At 55.7% G+C, this 10,506-nt stretch overlaps 1 protein-coding gene across 1 annotated transcript in view; it reads right to left on the reverse strand.

The window, feature by feature from the left end:
- LOC144719360 (rabphilin-3A-like) overlaps positions 1 to 9,932 on the reverse strand; it is an 83,726-nt gene extending 73,794 nt beyond the window's left edge. The window contains exon 1 of the mRNA XM_078595222.1: positions 9,620 to 9,932. The gene's annotated coding sequence lies outside the window, so the exon portion shown is untranslated. The remainder of the gene's footprint in view (positions 1 to 9,619) is intronic.
- Positions 9,933 to 10,506: the final 574 nt, after the last annotated feature.

The raw sequence follows: 10,506 nt of genomic DNA on the forward strand, positions 1-10,506 counted from the left end.
TCCGAGAGCGAACGCCTGGACGCCCCCGTCGAGCAGGAGGAACTCTACGCCGCCATGAGAGGGCTCGCGGCCGGCAAGGCCCCGGGCATCGACGGCCTCCCGTCCGAGTTCTACGTGGCCTTCTGGGACGACCTCGCGCCGCACCTGTTGGAGGTCCTTGAGGAGAGCCTGCGGAAGGGGGTGCTCCCTCAGAGCTGCCGGAGGGCCGTCGTCACCCTGCTGCCCAAGAAAGGAGACCTGCGCCGCATCGAAAACTGGCGGCCAGTGTCCCTTCTATGCGCCGACTATAAGATCTTTGCAAAGGTGTTGGCCAACCGCCTGAAGTCGGTGGTGAGCCAGCTTGTTCGCCCCGAACAAACTTACTGCATCCCTGGCCGGTGCTTGCACGACAACGTGAGCACGGTCAGGGACATGATCGCACTGGCGGAGAGGGACGGAACAGACGTGGGCCTCCTCTTCCTCGACCAGGAGAAAGCCTTCGACCGGGTCAGCCACCACTTCATGGAAGAGCTGCTCGCCGCGTCCGGGTTTGGGCCGGCGTTCAGGTCGCGCGTGCGGCTCCTGTACGCGGGTGCGTCGAGCCTGCTGAAGGTTAACCAGCAGCTCGGCGCCCCTTTCCCCGTGGCGAGCGGAGTCAGACAGGGGTGCCCGCTGTCGGGCCTCCTCTACGCCCTGGTCATCGAGCCCCTCGTGCGCCGCCTCCAGCTCTCCCTGTCGGGGTACAGGGTGCCGGGCCCCGAGGGGGCGATCATCAGGGTATCGGCGTACGCGGACGACCTGTGTGTGGTCGCCACGGACGCGCACGACGTGGCTGCGCTGGGCCGAGCGGTGGCGACCTACGAGGCGGCGTCCGGCGCCAGAATAAACTGGGCAAAGACCTCGGCTCTGCGCCTGGGGCCGCAGGGAGCAGCGTGCCCGGTGCTCCTCCCGGGAGGCGTCGCCTGGCGGACCGACGGTGTCCGGTACCTGGGCGTCCACCTCGGAGGGCCCGACGTCACCCAGCGAAACTGGCCCGAACTGGGGGACCGGTTCGAGGCCAGGTTGGCGGCATGGGCGCGTTTCGCCCCGGCGATGTCCTTCAGGGGGCGGGTGCTGGTGGGCAACAATCTGGCGGCCGCGGTGCTGTGGCACAGAGCGAAGACCCTCCAGCCCCCGGAGTGGTTACTCGGAGGAGCAGCCCGCTCGCTCACCCGCTTCACGTGGCAAGGAAAGCACTGGCTGCGGCCGGGAGTCCTCCGACTGCCGGTGGGCGAGGGCGGCCAGGGCCTGGTGGACATCCACGCCAGGGTCCTGACCTTCAGGCTGCAGACCGTGCAGCGACTGCTGTACGGCAGAGAGACCCTGCCCTGGGTGGCACCCACCCTCGCCTTGCTGAGAGGCGCCGGGGGCGGCCTGGGTTACGGGAGAGAAATCTTCCTGTTAGACCTGGCCCGGGTCGACTACGCGGGGCTGCCGGCTTTCCACCGAAGCCTCCTGGACGCATGGCGCAGTCTGGCCTGGGAGAGGGGAGACCCGGAATGCACGCTCCAGCAGTTTCTGCGCGAGCCGCTGTTTATCAACGGCCGCTTCGCCGCGATCCGGGAAGAAGTGACGCTGGCCCACCGCTTCACCTCGGCGGGGATACGGGCGGTGGGAGACCTGGTGCAGGACCGCGACCGGCACCCAGCGTGGAGGTCCGCGGCCGACGTCAGCGGCGCCGCCGGACTCCGCACCGTGCTGGCCGGGGAAAAGCTGCTGCGGGCGGCGCTCGGGGCGATGCGGGAGCTGCGGCTGCGGCTCGTGGCGCCCGAAGACGGCGCCCCCCCTCCCTCCTTCCCCGAGCTGCGGCTCACCTGCACCCGGCCCGCCGGGCGTGACGACTCCGAAAAAATACTAAAACTCGGGAGCTGCCAGAGCGTGCCCTTTCGGAGCGCGCTGAAAGGAGCGCTGTACGCGTGCAGCGTGAAGACGCTGCGCTGCCGGGAGCTGGCGGAGCTCCCAGACACCAGGTGGAGGAGCGCCTTGGCACCATCGGGCGCGGCCACCCCCCAATGGGGCCGCCTATACAGGCCCCCCATCACCAAACGCTGCGGGGACCTGCAGTGGAGGCTGCTCCATTGGACGCTGCCTTCGGCAGCGTGGCAGAATAAGATCACCCCGGAGGCATCAGACCAGTGCGTGTTCTGCGGCGTGCAAGAAGACCTGGCGCACCAGTATATGGGGTGCGCGCGGCTGTCCCCGCTGTTCAAGCTCTTGAGGGACATCTCGACAAAACTGGGGTTGAGGTTCCAGAAGAACTGGTTCGTGTACGGGGTGCCGTACCTACCCAACAAAAGCCACGACCTCCTGAGTTTCGTGTGTGCACAAGCCAAAATGGCTATTTACAAAACCCGAAAGAAAAAACAGGCTGGCGCGTCGGATGCCGGCTGCTCGGCGGTGGCGACGACGCGCGGACTTGTCAAAGCGCGGCTCCGACTGGAATACGCGTACCATGCGCACGTGGGCGACGACCACGCCGTTTTCTGCGAGAGGTGGGGGGCCGGTCAGGCCCTCTGCACCGTGGCAGACGGAAAACTGACTTTTACTCTCTGACGGGTTGGCCTCGGAGGACGGCGGAAAACGGCGACGCGATACTGGCGCTGCGCGTCAAAATGTGGCGCACTGTGCCGTTGTTCGCTGTCTCCAGCCGCTAGGGCTAAAAAAAAAAAAAATGACTCCGGCGCAATTGCGCAGGAGGGAATAAAGTTGCCCTAAAAGTCTGTGTCTCTCTCTGTGTCTCTCTCTGTGTCTCTCTCTGTGTCTCTCTCTGTGTCTCTCTCTGTGTCTCTCTCTGTGTCTCTCTCTGTGTCTCTCTCTGTGTCTCTCTCTGTGTCTCTCTCTGTGTCTCTCTCTGTGTCTCTCTCTGTGTCTCTCTCTGTGTCTCTCTCTGTGTCTCTCTCTGTGTCTCTCTCTGTGTCTCTCTCTGTGTCTCTCTCTGTGTCTCTCTCTGTGTCTCTCTCTGTGTCTCTCTCTGTGTCTCTCTCTGTGTCTCTCTCTGTGTCTCTCTCTGTGTCTCTCTCTGTGTCTCTCTCTGTGTCTCTCTCTGTGTCTCTCTCTGTGTCTCTCTCTGTGTCTCTCTCTGTGTCTCTCTCTGTGTCTCTCTCTGTGTCTCTCTCTGTGTCTCTCTCTGTGTCTCTCTCTGTGTCTCTCTCTGTGTCTCTCTCTGTGTCTCTCTCTGTGTCTCTCTCTGTGTCTCTCTCTGTGTCTCTCTCTGTGTCTCTCTCTGTGTCTCTCTCTGTGTCTCTCTCTGTGTCTCTCTCTGTGTCTCTCTCTGTGTCTCTCTCTGTGTCTCTCTCTGTGTCTCTCTCTGTGTCTCTCTCTGTGTCTCTCTCTGTGTCTCTCTCTGTGTCTCTCTCTGTGTCTCTCTCTGTGTCTCTCTCTGTGTCTCTCTCTGTGTCTCTCTCTGTGTCTCTCTCTGTGTCTCTCTCTGTGTCTCTCTCTGTGTCTCTCTCTGTGTCTCTCTCTGTGTCTCTCTCTGTGTCTCTCTCTGTGTCTCTCTCTGTGTCTCTCTCTGTGTCTCTCTCTGTGTCTCTCTCTGTGTCTCTCTCTGTGTCTCTCTCTGTGTCTCTCTCTGTGTCTCTCTCTGTGTCTCTCTCTGTGTCTCTCTCTGTGTCTCTCTCTGTGTCTCTCTCTGTGTCTCTCTCTGTGTCTCTCTCTGTGTCTCTCTCTGTGTCTCTCTCTGTGTCTCTCTCTGTGTCTCTCTCTGTGTCTCTCTCTGTGTCTCTCTCTGTGTCTCTCTCTGTGTCTCTCTCTGTGTCTCTCTCTGTGTCTCTCTCTGTGTCTCTCTCTGTGTCTCTCTCTGTGTCTCTCTCTGTGTCTCTCTCTGTGTCTCTCTCTGTGTCTCTCTCTGTGTCTCTCTCTGTGTCTCTCTCTGTGTCTCTCTCTGTGTCTCTCTCTGTGTCTCTCTCTGTGTCTCTCTCTGTGTCTCTCTCTGTGTCTCTCTCTGTGTCTCTCTCTGTGTCTCTCTCTGTGTCTCTCTCTGTGTCTCTCTCTGTGTCTCTCTCTGTGTCTCTCTCTGTGTCTCTCGCTCCCCCCTCTCTCTCTCTCTCGCGCGCTATATCTCGCTTCTACACGCCGCCTGCCGCGACAATGCGTGCCCTCACTCCATCCATCATCGGCCGGGCGCTTGTGGTTGTTGTGGTGGTGGCTACGCTGCTGCACGGCAGGGGAGCGGTTTATCGCGCGGTGCGTAAACATCGCCACTGGGGAGACAAAGGCGGTCGGGAGTGGTCCTGGACACCCACCCCCTCGTGTGCCACGCCGGCCTCTATAGGTGCTCGCTAACAGCACTTGCCCCAACAGTCTGCTCGAGGCTTTCGGGGGGGATCTTTGTTTTCGGTGGCTTCACTTCTGCACCTGGCTGCCTGCAATCCAGCACTGTAGCTTCAGCAGCGGCAGCAGCAGCAGAGCAGCGAGGGTTCGTGGATCACGGCACATCGACGTTGTGAAACCCCCTTGCTGCCCGTGGGTGGGCGTCGAAGAGGTGCCATACGCCTGGCTGTGCCAGGAGAAGGCGGTACAGAAAAGCGTGGACTAATCGCCGTCTGTGTCCATCTGCACGGGGATCGAGTGTTGCCCCCTCGCGCGTGGGCGTGGGTTTCCTGCTCCCACGTGGTATAATAAACATGACTCATCATCACAAATCGGGGCTGAGCACGTCTTAAATTAAAAACCCAATGCTGCAGCAGAACCCTCTTGAATCGGAGTCATTGGACTCGGTGTGGCTCTCCGGGATACATAAGCACATATTATTATTATTAATATCGTCATCATCATCTCGTGTGAACTGGTTGCCCCACTCTCTTGGACCAAGACATGCGTGTAAAGCAAGAAAAAATCGACACGTGGATCGGAAATGTCGGAAACGTGGGCACTGGCAAAGCACGAATTGTCAGAAAGTCGCACAAAGAATCGTGGAGAGAGGCGGTCGCTGGGAACGACCGGCAAGACCTCGCTTAGCGCGACCCCGTAGAACGCCGATTCGTTATAGCGCTCTACGTCCTTAAGCGATGTTCTGCCTTGCACACTGAGAGGGGGAGTGTTGGACCAGGACGTGTGGTGAGAGGGGTGCGTAGCCGATGGAACGAGGCTGGTCACGGAATGGCAGCCAAAGGGAGGGAACACAACCGAGAGGATGACCACCACGACGACCTCCACTGAGATGCAGCTCAAGTCCAGGAGCGAGATGGATGAGTGACGCATCACGAGATCGCGAGGGAGAAGAGGAGGGGGGGGGGATGGGGAAAGGGGGGAGGGGTCTTCATCCAGCAGTGGACAGAACCCGACTCGTGATATGATGAGAACTCATGGTGTGTGAGCGATCCGTGGCCTGACTGGCGTCTTGTACTGCGGGAGTGAATCTGCGTTGATGTTTGAATTAATCAACTCGCATTGATTTTTTTTGCTTACTCCGCTCACTATAAAATGCACGCGTGGAGTATTGCACGCAAACAATCTATAATTCTCTGACGAGGTTTTCAAAACGTGTAAAATAATTCGATGTGGGACAAGGACGCAAACGAGGGAGGACACGCGCGACGTGCAGGATGCGAGTCGGGCAATGCCAACGAGACGGAGCAGAATAAAATCACGAACGTCGCCTTTGCTTTGGATCGAGCGTGCGAGGGATGGAGGGGAGGAATGGAGAGAAGGAGGGATGGATGGAGGGGATGGAGGGGATGGAATGGATGGAGGGGAGGGTGGGAGGGATGGATGGAGGGGATGGAGGGGATGGAATGGATGGAGGGGAGGGTGGGAGGGGTGGAGGGAGGGATGGATGGAGGGGATGGAGGGGGTGGAGGGGAGGGTGGGAGGGGGTGAAGGGGAGAGAAGGAGGGATGGATAGAGGGGAGGGTGGGAGGGGTGGGGGGAGGGAGTGAGGGAGGGGATGGAGGGGAGGGAGGGAGGTGGACGGATGGATGGGTGGGGGTGAACTGTGACAGGCGGTGACTGAGGTACACCGTGGGGGAGGGAGGAAGCTGGCGGCTGTGGGGGAGGGTGGTGAGGCCTGCGGGTAGTCTGATCCCCATTACCCCCCACCCCTCGTGTATAAGGGGGGGGGGCGGGGCACCCCTAATATGGGGGGTAGGGGGTGTGCCAATCGCGGCTTGGGGTTTTCGCTAAAAGCCTTAAAAGCGGACATCGTGGCCAAGCGCGCATCAGTTATTCACGCGGCTCATTTATTTATTAATATGAGGCCGCTTATTATTTAATTATTTACATTTCCTCCCCACCACCACCAGCCTCATTTATCCTGATGTGGCGTTCTTTATTTATTTGGTTACTCTCAGTGTGGGGGGGGTAGCTGTTTCGGAGGGTGGGGGGGGGGGTCACGTGTCTCGGCGTGCCCCAGTTTGGAAGCAGAGGAATGATCGAGTCCACGTGCATGAATTGCGTCGGAATGAGTGAAATCGAGCGAACATAATGATGCAATGAATGAATGAGTGGAGGTGGGCGGGGGGGGGTGCCTTTTTTGGGAATGAATTCAAGGGAAATGTTAGCAATGTTGAATTCGCGCGAAATCAAAGACGCGGCCTGAGCGAAAGATTCGCGATCGTGAGAATGAATTGGTGTGAATGAGTGGGGGTGCCTTGAGGAATCAATGTACGTGGGAGCGAATGTAAGAACTAAGTCTTGCGAATGAAAGAAACGTTGGCAATACTTCACTGCTGAGTGAGTGGAGACGTCGGAACGAATGACGACACGCGCCAACCCCTCCCCCCCATTGTTTTCAACTACCGCGCCGGGCGATCGGAATCGAACCCGCGCCTCTCTGGGTCGCGGTGTCCGGCGCGCTGACCGCGATTATCCCGAAGGGGCAGCTCCCCTACCCGTCTCGTACAAAACGATCGGCTCGATACAATTCGATGCACAGTATGCGGCGAACCGGTAACCGTTTTTTTAAACTAACACAAATATTTCGATTTAAAGCTTCTTTCGTGACTGCAGGGATTCATCTTCTTGGTTCTTTCGGTAAAGTCACGTAGAAGGGAAATAATAAAATAAAATAAATAAAACATCATAAAATAATTCTCACGACGTTTCGGAGGCAACACAAGCTTCCGTCTTCACGTGGAACCGTCACAGCACGATAGCTGTATTTCCCTTCTACGTGACTTTACCGAAAGAACCAAGAAGATAACACAAATAATATGTTTTATTTTAACAGGCAAGGCCCACTATGCGCTATAGCTTTTTTCAGAAACGACCTGGCTGTCACAAATGATAGCCCAATGAAAGTGGCGTATCACGTGCCAATGTATAGCAAAACAGATACTGAAATGCGTGTTGTTGATTTTAAAGGACCCGGAGAAAAATCCAAGCGACCGCAGGGAGAGAGAGATAGAGAGAGAAACGCAAACTCCAAATATACAGGCAGAGTTTGCCATACCTGGGCAGTGTTATCATGATCGGCTCCGGTTTGACAACAGAGGTCTCATTCGGAATCAGTCGAGCGGCATTATCGTTTCATCGGCTACATAGAGGGGGCTTAACGGGCGCGGCACGGGCTAGAGAAGAGATAGAGTGGTGTGGAGCTGAGTGGACTTGCCGATGACTGGTACCAGCGGTGTCAAGATCGGCCTCTGTGGAGGAGGCTCGTGAAGGACGCTACTGGGCAGTTGGAGGCAGTCACCCTCCAACAACAACGGAGGGCGGAGGAGCGACGCTCACAAAAACGAGCGGAGCGTCGGGCGGCTAAAACACAGCAAGTTGGCACAATAGGTGGCACGGTTGTGCATCAGCCACTCATCTCAGTCAGTCGACCCATGGCACCTGGGTCTGACCCGTGACCTCCTGCCAGCGGGCGTTCGACACTTCACGTTGCCTTAACGTGCACCTAGCCTGGCACAAGCGCCGTGGTGACGTCACCTCCACTTAGTGGCGAATGGCGTTTGTTACTGTCCGTGTGTCTGTGTGCTTGTGTCTTTGTGTGTCTGTGTCTCTGTTTGTGTCTCTGTGTGCATCTTTATTTGTCTGTGTCTGTGTGTGACATGTCTGTGTGTGTGTGTGTGTGTTTAAGGTGCGCATGGCCTGGCACAAGCGTCGTGGTGACGTCACTGCCACTCAGTAGCGAATGGCGGTTGTTGTTGTTTATTTGTCTGTATATGTGTGTGTGTCTCTCTCTCTCCTCTCGGCAGGGGAGTCAGTGAAATAAAATTTGGATTCGTGGCTTTATCCCTCAATCAAATCCCCGATTCAATCTCGAGATTATTAAATTGTGACCTCCAAATGTTCTCCTGCACGATGCTGAATGATTATGCTGACGCTGAGGATAGTTTGGGCGCCACGGTGGCTAGGAGATGTTAACTACCTCGCCTGGTGTACAGGAGGTCGTGGGTTCGATCCCGATCCTGATGCCTACTACTGTATATTTGGAGTCTGTGTGTCTCTCTCATCATCATGGTGGCTAGGAGATGTTAACTACCTCGCCTTGTATACAGGAGGCCGTGGGTTCGATCCCGATCTTGACGCCTCGATATTTGGAGTTTTCGTGTCTCTCTCTCTCGATTTTTATCCGGGTCCTCCGGGTTTTCCCCTGCACATTTAGAATCAACATCACGCGTTTAGAGAATTGGCTGCTATAAATTTCCACGTGGTAAGCCATCTTCGTCGAGCTTTCATTTGTGACCAGGTCACTTCTGAAAACGAGCTGCGTAGCTCAGTGGGCCTTACCTGGTAAAATATAAAAAATATATAGTTTAGTCCAGGGGTCGGCAACCAAAATAACAAGAAGAGCCATTTCTTTCCAATTCGGTACAAAATTCAGTATTTCAAGAGCCGCAATGCATCTGAGTACATACTGTACATACGTACATATCGTCAAGAAGCAGCCCGTAGAGAGCCGCATGCGGCTCCGGAGCCGTAGGTTGCCGACCCCTGGTTTAGTCGGAAAATATGTTGTTTTTTTAATATCTGTGGTTAGGAAATAATGACGAATAGCGTGTAAGAAGATAGTGGTGACTATGATGATGATGCTGATGATGATGATAATGAACATGATGATGCTGATGGCGGTGGTCGTGATGATTACGTTTATCTTCGTGATCTAGAAGAACTCTGGCGAACACGGCGAGAAAAAGAAAACGGACGTCCATAATAATTTGTAATGTACACCTCATTCGAAACCCAAACATTATCCCCACATTCCTCCTCCTCCTAGTCAAAGACACTGGCGATGAAACATGAGAACATCAACAAAAATCCGATGCGCGCATCTTCTTTATGAATGTAACATTTCAAGACACAAGCCCACAGTTGCGGTGCGATGTGTGGGCATGCAACCCAACCTGTGGGTCACAGGGTTAAACCCACAGAGACACCTAGAGACCCATAGAGATGCGTTAAAGACACAGCCACAGTCGTGCAATAGTAGACCACACGGTAAACCAGAGACACACAGAGACACATAGACACCCATAGAGATACATTCAAGACAAGCAACAATAGTGGGACTGGGGTCATGCCAAGCAAGCTATAGACCACACGGTAAACCAGAGACACACAGAGACACATAGACACCCATAGAGATGCATTCAAGACAAGCCACAATAGTGGGACTGTGGCCATGCAAAGCGAGCTATAGACCACAGGGTAAACTCACTGTGTTCTGCGCTCTTTCAACGGAGGAGGAAGAGCGAAACGACACGAACTCTCTCTCTTTCTCTCTCTGTGTTGGCCAGCAGCAAACGTGTACATTAGCATTAAGCTCTTGAACCGTGTTGCTGCGATACGCAAGAATAGAATCGTGGTGGTCGTGACGATGATGATGGTGGCGGTGGTGGTGGCGACGATGGTGGCGATGATAACGAGGGTGATGATTGATGATTGCGGTAATTAGATGATGATGATGGTAACGTCCACACTCGTACGCAGGTTCACGGGAACAGAAATTGACTCGAATGCGAGTGCACGCGCAATGTATCAACACCTCGCTCACATGGCACGCAATTAACGAATTAAGCAAGACACGTGACTCCTGCAAACGGCCGGGGGCTCCATGTGGGGGCTGGGGGGTGGGGCTGGGGGGTGGGGTTAGAGGGATGAAGGGGAGAGGGAAGCACATTCTGCCTTCAGAGAGAGAGAGTGTGTGTGCGTGTAATCCGTGGCTTATTTTTATTTCCATGTCCGTGCCAATTGTCTCGCGTAATGCGATGGACGGTGTTGTTGGCTGCGCGGCTGTAATTATCAGGTTTGAACAGGGCGCTGCTCACACACACACACAAAAGACAAAGATCGCCCGTATAGCCTCGACAAGAACCGTTTGGGGCAAGTGTTGTTTGTGAGCACGCGACGGGGTGGGTGGGTAGGTGAGCAGCACCACGCACGCTCGCTCGGCCGCCTTTGTCTCCCCAGTGCTGATGTTTTACACACCGCCAAAAGGGCGTACTCATTTGAGGCTGAGTCGACCTAGACGGGTTCAGATATATGTCACTGGTGTTGGTGGCCGTGATCGGAAATTTAACTCGGATTGCCGGGTTCGTAGCGTAG

The sequence above is a fragment of the Lampetra planeri genome, chromosome 6 (assembly GCF_965212315.1).
Source record: "Lampetra planeri chromosome 6, kcLamPlan1.2.h2, whole genome shotgun sequence".
In the NCBI taxonomy this organism is placed as follows: domain Eukaryota; kingdom Metazoa; phylum Chordata; class Hyperoartia; order Petromyzontiformes; family Petromyzontidae; genus Lampetra; species Lampetra planeri.